At 43.9% G+C, this 13,604-nt stretch overlaps 1 protein-coding gene across 2 annotated transcripts in view; it reads left to right on the top strand.

The window, feature by feature from the left end:
• The window catches only part of BCAS4 (breast carcinoma amplified sequence 4), a 72,878-nt gene that overhangs the window by 14,821 nt on the left and 44,453 nt on the right, over window positions 1–13,604 (top strand). The gene's annotated exons all lie outside the window — the stretch shown is intronic.

Below are 13,604 nucleotides of genomic sequence, written 5' to 3' on the forward strand. Positions count from 1 at the left end.
CACACACACCTCACACACACATACTCTCCCCACCCTCTCCTTCCCTCCCGCTCTCTCTCCCTCCCTCCCTCTCTCTCCCTCTCTCAACCCCTAGTGTTTCCTGAGGCGGCCATCTTGATAACGCCCTTCCCCCAGATGATTTTTATTTCACAGAGGAGCCGGGAGTGGGCCACCAGGTGGCACTCTCGGGCACGATGTGGGGAGCTGTTCCGCGGGGATGCTAGGACTATATTTAACTTTCCTCTGGCTCTGGCAGTTCTCTCTGCAAACATGGAGACAGTCAGGAAATGGCTTCAGGCCTGCGAAGCCCAGGAGGAGCCTCTTGCCCAGACTCCAGCCTGTAGCGGGGCCGGGCACTGGGGCCTTCCGGAATCCTTTGGCTCTCTCGTTTTTGCCTCCAACTCTGTTTTGTTGGATCAAATCCCCTTGGCTGGGTGGGGAAGAAGATGGAAGACAAAGCCTTAGGCCCAGAAGACAAGGTCTCCTCCCCGCAGTCTCTAAAATCTCCTCTAGATCCTTGCATTCCCAAGATTGTTGCCAGCCAGGTGTGGGTTCCCTGGAGGCAGAGTTAGAATTTTCTGGAAGTTCCCAAGCTTATTAAAGACAAACCAGGCACCTGGGTTGGAGGCTTCTGCCCAGAGGCCCAAAGGGTAGAGCTCCATGTCATGAGCAGGACCTGCCCCTCCCTGGAGCCTGCCCTGCTGGGGCAGGGGTTCAGATCTGCACCCCTGCAGAGCATGGTGAGCACGGTATCCGGGGCCCAAGGGACATTTACGAGAGTCCGAGGGGAGCAACAACAGCAGCCCTAGGCATTTATTGAACATCTACTTTGGCCAAACATGGTACAGACTGTGTTTCATGCATCATCTCGTTTTCCCTTGAGGCAGCCCTACGTGGAGGGCACCGTGATATCCCCATTCATTCCACGGACACTGGCCCTGAGCAGCCTCTGGGTACACAGCAGTGAACATGATAAAAGCATTCCTAAGGGGACATAGGTGGATTTTCCCTCTTGTGAGCCAATGTTTTAGTTTGGACGTGGGTCCAGGTGGGAGCTAGATAACAGGGTTGGCTTTTACTAAGCTAGAGAGTCTTTTCTGCATTCACCAACATTGGGCAACTTCTTCTGACTCAGTCCCAGCCTCAGCTTGAGGATGTGTCTCCATCCCCACCAGCCCTCTGCCCATTGGGGAGACTGGTTTGTGTACAAATACCTGTCATTCAGTGTCAGGTGGAAGGGGATCCCGGAACTGAGGTTTTAAATTCTGCCTGGGAAATTGGGAAGGCTCCACAGAGCGGTCGGTGATTAATTCGTGGCTTGAAGGAGGAACAGAAAGGATCCAACAGATGGGGAAGGAAGTTGTTCAGGCGGAGAGACCCACCTGGGCCCAGGTGGGGAGACCTATGGGTCTGGTGTGGCTGGGCCGGGGTGGAGAAGGGGGCCACCAGGCAGGGAAGGCAGGCCTGGGAGACTGCAGGTAGCAGTTACCAAGGGATGCTTCATTCTCAAGGCCCAGTCCCATCCTCCACGTGGGTGCTCTTTGGGCACCGGCCAGCCTGGGAGGAGTCAGCTTGGATAGATAGGCCTGTGCTGCCCATTGCTCGGAAAACTTCAAGGCATCCTGTGGGGCGGAGTCTGTGTTTGTGTCACCAGGAGGCCCAGGAATGCAGGCAGCATCAGAAAGTCCTCTCCTGACTCCCGGCCTGGGGTGCATTCATGTAAAAATGTTAACACGAGGGTCACACACAGATGTCCTGAGTGCCCAATCCTGCTGGCATCCAAGATGCTTCCAGAAAAGGGCCTGCATCCAGGAGGTTTCTGAACAACCACAGCAAAAGGGAGTGGTGGTGGGGGATGATTAGCTGCTGATGTTTTTAGAATTTCATGTGAAAAATCTGGATTTCTGGCTCTTAGGAAAGCAAAGATCTGGCCTCCCTGGGGTACTCGTTCCCACCTGGCAAGCATCAGTGGGAGCCTCGTAGCAGCTGTCCCCTGCAGACAGCACATGTGCTCTCCAGCTTGCCGTGGCCCCCGCTGCTCCCCGTGGGGCCTCCTTGACTCCACAGCCATGAGCCAGCTATACCCATCATGTGCTTGTGTTTTTATGATGAGGTATATGTTCCTGTCCTGTGGCCCTACCAAAAGTGTGAAATAAAGCCAAACCAAGAGGGTCCATGTTTCAGGAAGTGGAAGGGAACATGCTTCTTTGTGGAAGTAAAGACCGTTCCTGTGTGTTAAACATGCACACGAAGCGTGGATGTGCCTGGCCTGCTCTGCTCACTGTGATGTTTTGTGGCCCCTGCTACAATGCTGTGTGCCGATGCCATTTTTATTACGGAAATCCTCTCTGCCCCAAAAGTTGATGCTTAGCTTTCCTGGCATGTCTGTACCCATGGCTGCAGAGAAACTAAGACATAGCCCTGGCTTGGGCCCTCCTTTACCCTTTAAAGCTGCTTTAAAATCCAAGCTAGGAATGGGTTGGGACCTCCAGGAACAGATGAAGCCACACCATGGACTGCAGGCCTTCCCCAGGGTCCCTGCCTCGGCCTCTGGAAGCACTGTTTGGTTACATGAGAGGTCTGAGAGAAGCCAGGCTTCTTGCTGCCTGGTTCAGAGAGAAATTGCTTCGTTTCTGATCAAATCAGTCTATTGGAGATGAAAGTCCAGCTTCCTGTCTGATGTTTTAATTCTTCTGCCTGACGTCTTGAGCACTGCGTTGTGCCTGGGATCTGCTTTGACCTTAGATAATGCTAATTGTTGGCACTTCAAGCTCTGACTTTTCCTACCATGGGATCTTGGGCATGTCACGTTACCTCTCTGAACCTTTATTTTTCCCTCTGTAAAATGGAGATGATGGTTCAGTTTATCCATGGCTGTGTCAAACTACCCCAAAATTTACTGTGGTAAAACAATAACCAATTTATTGAAGAGGCATGGGGCGATGGAATGTGTTTGATCTGGGTAGTGGTTAACTCATGTAATCCTTGGGGGGCTGAAAGTCCCTCAAAACACATGTTAATGCAAATGCAAATTCACCAAGCTATCCACTTAACACGTGGACACTTTGTCATTTATACTCAGTTAAAAATAATTACGTAGCACAGTGCCTGCTACGTATGAAGTGATTGATAAATGATGGGTCCTAACTTTGTTGTCATCGTTATCAAAGTACCAGAGGCCCATGACACTGATGAAGTTGTCCACAGTAAGCATAAGGCCATCTAGCTCAGTGCAGCTCGTCTGGTGCCTCTGAGACCCCAGTGGGCTCGGGCCCTCCTGGCAGGGAGCAGGCTCTTACTTCACTTACACGAATGACCAAAGTTTCTTGTTGGCATGGGCCCAGCAGTTGCATTTGGCATTGGTGGGTGTTCCTGGGTCAAGTGCATTTGGCTCTCCTTCTCAGAGCCCCTGATTCTTCCCAGACAGCATCTTTGCTGGCCTCAGCACCTGCTTGCTGCCCAGACTTCTGGGCTACAGAGACCAGCTCTGGGAAGGTGGGAGAATAGGTTGATAAACCTGGGTGGGGATTTGTCCTGGCAAAGGCTCAAAAAGCAGTGATTCCTCACTGACATCTCTTTGCTGTTCTCAGTCGTGTAGTGTAAGGGGTGCCAACTCAGATGCCTTCGGGGACCAGAGGGGTGATGTGATGAGGTAAAGTGTGTTGGGTGTGAGTAAAGAGACATGTCACTTTCCTCTTGGTGCCCCTGTAAGCAGCACTTTGCACAGGATGGCCACAGACTCCATGCTGGAGTGGAGTGGTGGGAACTGTGGTTAACCAGAGGTGGCAGCTGTCACCCAGCTCCAGCTGATTGTTGCCACATGATGGAAGGAACATGGATGCTGTGTGGCCAGATCTGATTTTTCACAAGAAGCCAGAAATCTTAGTTTTTAAGGGAAATGTCCTGAATTTTAGATCATGGCACCTAATTTGGTTGTGCTTTTGGGATTTTTGGATATCGATAGAACACGTCAGCAGAGCGCTGGTGTGAGGGGTGGCCTTGGACCAACCTGGATGGGATTCCTTGGTCTCCCAGTGTCTAGCTTTGTGACCATGGGCCTGCTCATTTAGCTTCTCTGATCCTCAGTTTCCCATAAAATAAGGTTGCAGATGAAATAGTTCCTGCTTCATGGGGTCCATTCCCAGCACACGGCGAAAGCTCCCAGGGTGTGATTTGTTGGTGTCATGCTCCTCTTCATGGGGCGGATGGTAAATAGCCCCTGGTGGAACCAAGAGGAAGTTTGGGGGGGTCTTTTAGTTCCCCAAGGATTACCTTCCCTCTCCCCCACTGTTAGTAACTGCAGTGTGCTTCTGGGCGGGTGTAGACCATTCCATAGTGTAGACCGTTCCCTAGTGTAGACCATTCTTCTGGGCGGGTGTAGACCGTCCCCTAGTGCCCATGATTTCACATGGTGGAGAAGCCTCTTCAGAGAGGGCTCCTCTCAGCCATGACCCTCCCTGCTCCTCCATTCCTTTGGATTTAGAGGAAGGCAGGGGAATGCTCTCTGACTCTCTCTGAATGTTCTTTTCACTCCTATAGGCTGCCAGGAAGGCCAGTCCCTCCTAACTGCCCCCCCCCAATTTTCTTCAGAGATTAACAGAAAAGATTTTTATTCGTTCCACTGTAGTCTGACCTTGCCACAGAGTTAGTTATCTGTTCTTGTAATTTTCTTCTGAGTGTAGTTCTGTGGAGGGATGGGCTTCTCTCTGGAAATTCAGCCTTGGAGAAGAAGTGGGGGAGTGACCTGGGGGGCTTTCCCCATCGTGGAGTAACATATGCAGGGGCCTGCAGGGGCTGGGCAGATCCTGGAGATAAGCAGAGGGGGCTGGTGGGCAGTCGGGAGGGGTGGAGACTGTGGAAAGGGCGGGCTCATGACTCAGGAGACGCAGCCCCAGTGTTGCCAAAGCTGCTGACTTTTCAAGTTATATATCTTGATTTGATCACCTGATGTAAAAAAAACAAAACATATTTATGTATTTTATTTTGGAATAGTTTTAGATTTACAGAAAGCTGCAAAGATAATACTGGGCACTTCCATTACTCCTCACCCAGCTTTCCCTATCATTAGCATCAGCTGTACATCACCGTGCACCTTTGTCAAAACTAAGAAACCAACATTAGTACGTTACTTGCAACTAAACTCCAGACTTTATCTGGGATTCACCAGTTTTTCCATTAATGTCTTCTTTCTGTTTCAGGATCCAGTCTGCGATACCACATTGCTTGAAATGGTCATGTCTTTTTAGTCTCCCCTGGTCTGTGACAGTTTTTCCTCGTTTTTCATGGCTTTGACAGTTTAGAGGAGTACTTGTCAGGTGTTTGGTGGGAGGTCCCTTAATTTGAGTTTGTCTGATGTTTTTCTTATGGTGAGAATAGGGTTATGGGTTTTGGGGTGTCCTTCTCAGCACATCCTTTCAGGGGCACGTGATATTCACATGGCCTCACTGTGATGTTGACCTGGATCACTTGGTTGAGGTGCTGGTTGCAGATTTCTCCACTGCAAGTTACTATTTTCCCTTTTTCGTACTCTATTCAGTCATTTATATATATCAGTATGGATACATGCCTATTTATTTTGTACTTGGGGTTATCAGTTATCATACAATATTATGTTGTTTATTCTGTTGCTCACATTGTTCCAGTTTGGCCATTGGGAGCTCTTTTGGCTTGGCTCCTATGTCCCTGTGACATGCCCTTTTTGTGTTTTGAGCACTTCCTTTCTGAAACTATACCAGGTTCATTTTATATTTCCTCTGTCCCTACCCTGGAATCAGCCATTTCTCCTAGGAACCCCACTTCGATTTTTTATTTTATTTTTTATTAGAGAAGTTCTAGGTTTACAGAAAAATCATGCATAAAATAGAGTTCCCACATACCACCCTATTATTAACATCTTGCATAGGGTGGTTCGTTTGTTGCAATTGATGAAAGAATATTTTAATAGTTCTGTAAAATTACATGTATCACATGTATCAGAACTTCATTTCTTTTTACAGCCAAATAATATACCATCATGTGTATATACACCACACTTTGTTTATCCATTCTTCAATTGATGGACACTTGGGTTGCTTCCATCTTTTGACAGTTGTAAATAATGCTGCTATGAACATCAGTGTGCAATTATCTGTCCAACTCCTTGCTTTAATTTTTTTTTGATTATATACCTAGAAGTACGATTGCCAGGTCATATGATAATTCTATATTGACTTTCTGAGGAACCACCAAACTGATTTCCATTTTATGTTCCTACCAACAAAGAATGAGGGTTCCTGTTTCTCCACATCTTCCCCAACACTTGTTATTTTCCATTTTTTTTAATAGTAGCCATTTTAGTGGGAGTGAAATGGTATCTCATTGTGGTTTTGATTTGTATTTCCCTAATGGCTAAGACAGTGAGCATCTTTGTTTCAAGTACTTTCTGGCCATTTGTATATCTTCTTTAGAGAAATGCTATTCAAGTCTTTTGACCATTTTTTAATTGGGTTGTTTGTTTTTGTTGTTGAGTTGAAGGATTTCTTAATATATTCTGGCTATTAAACCTTTATTGGATATGTGGTTTCCAAATATTTTTTCCCATTATGTAGGTTGTTGTTTTACTTTCATGATAAAGGCCTTTGCAGAAAAGTTTTTAATTTTGATGAAGTACCATTTGTCTATTTTTCTTTTGTTGCTTGTGCTTTGGATATAAAGTCTAAGATGCCATTGCCTAACACAAGGTCCTGAAATGCCTCCCTATGTTTTCTTCTAGGAGTTTTATAGTTCTGGTCCTTATATTTAGATCTTTGATCCATTTTGAGTTGATTTTTATATATGGTGTGAGGTAGGGGTCCACTTTCATTCTTTTGCTTGTGGACTTCCAGTTTTCCCAGAACCATTTGTTGAAGGTAATACTTTTTCCCCATCTAGTGGACTTGACACCCTTGTCAAAAATCAGTTGGCTATGTGAGGGTTGATTTCTGAACTCACAGTTTGATTCCACTGAATATATGTCTGTCCTTGTGCCAGTATCATGCTGTTTTGATTATTGTGGCTTTGTAGTAAGTTTTAACATCAGAAAGTGTGACTTCGACTTCATTCTTCTTTTTCAAGATGACTTTGGCTATTTAGGGCCCTTTGCCCTTCCATATAAATTTGATGCTTGGCTTGTCCATTTCTGCAAAGAAGGCTTTTGTTTTTTTCACTGGAATTGCATTGAATATGTAAATTGCTTTGGGTAGAATTGATATCTTAACAATATTTGGTCCTCCAATCCATGAATATGAAATATCCTTTCATTTATTTAGGTTTCTCTGATTTCTTTCAGCAATGTTTTTGAAGTTTTCTGAATACAAGTCCTTTACATCCTTGGTTAATTTGTGCCTACACATTTGATTATTTTAGTTGCTATTATATATAGAATTTTTTCCTGATTTCTTCTTCTGATTGTTTATTACTAGTATATGGAAACATTATAGATTTTTGCATCTTGATCTTGTACCCTGCCACTTTGCTGAATTCATTTATTAGCTCTAGTAGTTTTGTTGTGGCTTTTTTAGTACTTTCAGTATGTAGGATCATGTCTTCTGTAAATACGTAATGTTCTACTTCTTCCTTTCCAATTTGATGCCTTTTATTTCTTTTTCTTGCCTAATTGCTCTGGCTAGAACTTCCAGTACCAATGTTGAATAACAGTGGCAAGAGTGGGCACCCTTTTCTTGTTCCAGATCTTAGAGGGAAAGCTTCCAGTCTTTCACTCTTATGTATGATGATAGCTGTGGGTTTTTCATATATGTTGTTTATCACATTGAAGAAGTTTCCTTCTGTTTTTAATTTTCTAAGTGTTTTTATCAAGAAAGAGTGCTGGATTTTGTCAAATGCCTTTTCTGCATCAATTGAGATAAAGTGGGTTTTTTTCCCATCATTCTGTTAATGTGGTATATTATATTAACTGCTTTTCTTATGTTGAACCACCTTTGTATACCTGGGATAAATCCTACTTGATCATGTGCTGTTTGGGTTCGGTTTCCTAGTATTTTTTTGAGGATTTTTGCATTTTTTATTCATAAAGGTATTGGTCTGTAATTTTCTTTTTTTGTGTGTGTCTTTATCTGGCATTGGTTTGAGGGTAATGTTGGCTTCATAAAATGAGTTAGGGAGTGTTCTCTACTTTTCAATTTTTTTTTGGAAGAATTTAAGTAGGCTTGGTTAATTCTTCTTGGGACATTTGGTAAAATTCCCTTATGAAGCCATCTGCTCTTGGGCTTTTCTTTTTTTAGGAGGTTTTTGATTACTGAATTTACTAGTAATCAATTTCTTTACTAGTTTTTGGTTTGTTGAGCTCTTCTTGAGTCAGTATAGGAAGTTTTTGTGTTTCTAGAAATTTTTCTATTTCATCTAGTTTATCTAATTTGTTGGCATATAGTTGTTCATGGTATCTTCTGATAGTCTTTTTTATTTCTGTGGAATTGGTAGTAATATCCCCTTTTCATTTCTGATTTCATTTATTTGCATTCTCTCTCTTTTTTCCTTTGTCAGTCTAGCTAAAGTTTTGTCAGTTTTATTGATCTTTTTAAAGAACTAACTTTTGTTTTTGTTGATTCTATTGTTTTTTAGTTCTCTACTTCATTTATCTTTGTTCTAGTCTTTGTTATATTTCATTCCTTATGCTTGCTTTGGGTTTAGTTTGCTCTTCTTTTTCTAGATCCTCCAGTTTTGAAGTAGGTCTTTGATTTGAGATATTTCCTCTTTTTTAATGTAAGCATTTAGAGCTTACAGCACTACCTTTGCTGCATCCCAAAAGTTGTGGTATGTTGTGTTTTCATTATCATTTGCCTCAAGATATTTTCTCCTTTCTCTTGAGGTTTCTTCTCGGTCCCATCGATTGTTTAAGAGTATGTTGTTTAATTTCTATGTATTTGTGAATTTCCCATTTCTCCCTCTGTTACTGATTTCAATTTTCATTCAGTCATGGTTGGAGAAGATACGTTGTATTATTTCAATATTTTTTTAATTTATTGAGACTTGTTTTGTGAACTTGCATATAGTATGACTGGAGAACTCTTCATTTGCATTGGAGAAGAATGTGTATTCTTCTGCTTTGGGTGAAGTGTTCTACGTATGTTTGTTAGGTCTCATTGGTTGAGTGTCATTCAAGTGTTCTCTTTCCTTATTGATCCTCTGTCTAGATGTTGTAACCATTATTGAAAGTGTTGTATTAAAGTTTCCTACTGTTAATGTAGAACTATTTCTCCCTTCAAATCTGTCATTATTTGCTTTATATAGTTTGGGGCTCTGCTGTTAGGTGACCTTCTTTGTATAATGACCTTATTTGTCTGTCATAACAGTTTTTGGACTTAAAGTCTATTTTATCTGTTATATATATATAGGCACCCCAGCTGTCTTTTGGTTACTACTTGGGTGGCATATTCTTTTTCATCCTTTCACATTCAGCCTACTTATGTCTTTGAGTTTAAGGTGAGTCTCTTGTAAATAGCATATAGTTGGGTCGTGCTTTTTTATCTATTCTGCCAGTCTCTACCTTTTGACTGGAGAGTTTAATCCATTTACATTTAAAGTAACTACTGATAATGCAGGGCTTTCTTCTGATATTTTGCTATTTATTCTTTCTATGTTTTAAACCTTTTTTGACCCTCAATTCTTCTGCTAATGCCTACTTCCATATTTATTTGATTTCTTGTATTACACCATATTGAGTCCCTTCTTATTTCTTTCTAGATATATTTTTCATCTGTTTTCTTTGTTGTAATCATGGGGTTAAAATTTAACATCCTAAATAGATAACAACCATTTTAAATCTGATACCAACTTAACTTCAATAGCATACATGTTCTCTGTTCCTGGACCCCTCTGTCTCCCCACCTTTTTTATACTTGTTACATATTATATCTTTGTACATTGTATGTCAAAACCAAGGAGTCATCATTCCTATTTATGCATTGTGTTTTAGCATCTGTAAAAAGGAAGAAGTGAAGTAACCTACCAAAAACTGCAATACAATAGTACTGACGTGTATAATTACCCATATGGTTACCTTTACCAGAGTTCTTTATTTCTTTGCATCACTTTGATCCACCGTCTAATGTCCTTTCCTTTCAGTCTGAAGACCTCCCTTTAGCATCACTTGTAGGGCAAGTCTAGTGGTAATGAACACCCTCAGCTTTTATTTATCTGGGAATGTCATAATCTTTTCCTCATTTTGGAAAGAAACTCTCACCACATGTAAAATTCTTTGTAGGCAATTGTTTTCTCTCAGCCCTTTCAGTATTTCAACTCACTGCCTCTTTGCCTCTATAGTTGCTGATGAGAAATTGAAGCTTCATCTAATTGGGACTCCCCTGTGCATATAACACATTGCTTTTCTTTTGTAGCCTTCAGAACCTTCTCCTTCTGCTTTGCATTCTCCTTTGCATATGTGTCTGGGTGTATTTCTTTACCAATTTATTCTTTTTTGGTGTCTGTTGGCCTTCTTGGATGTGCACATCCATGTCTTTTGCCAAGTTTGGGATATTTTCTGTCATCATTTCTTTGAGTAATCCTTTACCTTTCTCTCCTTCTTGTCCCTCTGGTACTCCCATAATGCATGAATTGGTCACTTGATGGTGTCCCACAGGTTTCTCGGGCTATTTTCACTTTTTCTGATTCCTTTTTCTTTCTGCTCCTCAGCCTGACTCAGTTCAATTGTTTGTCTTTGAGTTCACTGATTCTTTCTTCTGCCAGCTCCAATCTGCTGAAGAAACACTCCAGGGAATTTTTCATTTCAGTAATTGTGGTCTTCAACTTCAGCAGTTCTGTTTGGTTCCTTTTAAAAGTTCTATTTCTTTATTGAGATTCTCATACTGTTCCTTCATTGTTTTCCTTATATCCTTTAAATCTTTCTCTGTATTTTCCATCATCTCCTTGAGCATACTGAAGATCATTTTTTTTAAAAGTCTTTGTCTAGTACATCCGTAGTTTGGTCTTCATCGTTGGTGTTTTCTGAATGTTTATCCTCTTCCTTTGGATGAGCCATCATTTCCTGTTTCTTTGTTTATCTTATAATCTTTCGCTGCACAGTGTCCATTTTGATATTTTAAAATGTTAACTCTGGCATTTAGTCCCTGAGCTGTCTGTTTCTTGAGTTTGTATCCAGCTGGTGATATGACAGATTTTCTTGAGTACCAGGGGCTGGCAAAAATCAAACAAACCAATGCAACAGATACCTTTCACAGCCTTGTTAATTGGCTCTGTGTTGGCTGGTGCTCTCCTCGAGCATTCAGCCCTCCTATCAGAGTACGGTGTCCTCCCTGTCTTTTCTTTTTTTTTTTTAATCATATTTTTTGTGGAATATAACATATATACATAGAAGTGATAACTTTCCAAGTGCAATTTAACAGGTAGCTGGAAAGCAAATTTCAAAGAATGTTACAGGTTACAGACCCACATTTCAGTTATTTCTTTATTGTGAAATATAACATATATGCAAAAAGATAATGTCTTTCGAAATATCATTTAACAAGTAGTCTTTTTTGAGCCTATGTCTTGTCCTTGCATGTGCTTGCTAGTGACCTTGGGAATTCCCTTCTTTTCAGGAATTTGAAATGACCCTTCAACTTCCTAGGAAACAAAACTTTTCCCCCTCCCTAGTGTTCCCTGGCAGGACTTAGAGGAGATGAGCCTTTACCCCAGGACTCAGTTGTTTCTCACTCTGCTTTCACTGCCCCACGCTGCTTTTGCCTGAAGGGCAGAATCCGGGAGGGGAGGGTGAGCCAGAGGGTTGTTTCCCAAGTCAGCCTTTCCCAGTCAGAAGGAGGCCAGGGGCCTGCAAAGGGAGTGCTAGCGGCTCCCCCCTGGGAGGGGCCAGCAAGGCTGCTGGGAGCTTCTCCCATGGCTCTTTAAGGCTGTGTTTTCTTGACTCGGCACTTGCCCAGAAAATGCAGCCCTTTAACTGTTTTCCTTAGTTTTGTAGAAGGAGACGTCTTTAAGGCTCCTTTGCCCCCTTTTGCCCAGGGCGATTTAGAACAGTGGCTGCCCTCAGAGCTGGGCCTTCAGCAGTCCAAAGTAGCTGATCGAAAGCAGTGGTCAGTGATTAGACGCCCCCGCACCCCCCGCCAACACACGCCCTTCCCCCACATCTTTCTTGGGGAACCAGGTCTTCCTATCCCACCCTGGCACCAGCAAGCTGCACTGAGGGCCGCGGACCGGCCGGGCTGAGGACCTCACGGCCTGCCTGGTGCTGGGGGGTGGGAGACGGCAGCTGCCGCGGGGAGAGGGCCCGTCACTGGTATTTGCTGCAGTTTCCTGGCCTCTTCCTCCTGCTCCTCCCTGGATCTCGCACAGGTTCTACTGGACTCTGGAGTTTCAAAATAGTTGATTTAGACAGTTCCTTCCTGTTTAGTAGTTGTTCTGGTGGAGGGACCGATTTCTGGAGCTTCCAACCCTGCCATCTTCCCACAATCCTCCCCCCACTTGAATTTTAACATTAGAAATTAAGTCAAATTAAAACACTAAAGCTCTAACGGGGCCAGATGAGGCACATCTGGGGCCATGTTCAGCCTGAATGAACCTATTGAATCCTTATGGCAGCCTTGTGAGAGAAGCACCAGTATGATCCCCCGTTTTACATATGGGGAAACCGAGGCATGGGGAGGCATGGGAACTTTCTTGGGGTCGGGGTGAAGAAGGGCAGGACAGGGATTTGAGGCCAGGCAGCCTGAGGCCAGATCCCACCCTCTTGGGGCTGTTTGATTTTGTGGGATCAGAGAAAAGGAGAGGAGCGGCCCCCTGAGGACACTGGGTTTGGAGCCAGATGCAATGGGATGTGGGCCTCAAATAGCAGCATGGCTGCTCCGAGCAGCCTAGGGCACTGGGAAAGGTCATACTGAATGGCGGTGGGAGCAGAATTCCACGAGAGCCACAGAGAAGTGCCACATGCTTATGCAGAAAGAGAGGGAAAAACAGGTACAGCTTTTTAAAAAGTATTTTTTAAATTAAAATCTTGTACTGAGTTGTCATCCTGTGTTTGTTATCTATTGCTGTGTAACAAATTATCCCAAAATGTGTTGGCTTAAATAAATAATATTTATTATCTGACGGTGTCAGTGGGTCAGGAACCCAGGCACAGCTTGGCTGGGTGTGGCCTCTGCTTCAGGGTCTCCAGTGGGGCCATGAAAAAGGTATCGGCTCCAGATTCAAGTGGGGCAGGATCCACTTCCAGGCTCCTTTGGTGGTTGTTGCAGGATGCAGTTCCTGGGGGGTTGTAGGACCGAGGGCCTCAGTTCCTGGCCGGAGGGCCCCTCCAGCATGGCGGCTGGCTTCCTCAGTGTAGGATAGCCGAGAGGGCAGGGAGGGAGATGGGGCAGGGTGGGGAGAATGAGCCAGCAAGACAGTAGTGAGGACCTTTCATAGCCTAGCCTTAGAAATAGCATCTCATCACGTTTGCTGAATTCTCTTCCCTAGGGTAGAGGCACCAGATCCAGCTCACAGCCTAGCAGGGGGTGCCACAGGGGTGTGAGTGCCAGGAGGCGAGGCTCTTTGGGGGCCATGCTGCCCACCATGCACCCCCTGCCAAACACTGTGCTGAATGTTTTATCTCCACAGCATTCCAAGGAAGCAAGCACTATTAC

The sequence above is a fragment of the Choloepus didactylus genome, chromosome 19 (genome assembly GCF_015220235.1).
Source record: "Choloepus didactylus isolate mChoDid1 chromosome 19, mChoDid1.pri, whole genome shotgun sequence".
Classification (NCBI taxonomy): domain Eukaryota; kingdom Metazoa; phylum Chordata; class Mammalia; order Pilosa; family Megalonychidae; genus Choloepus; species Choloepus didactylus.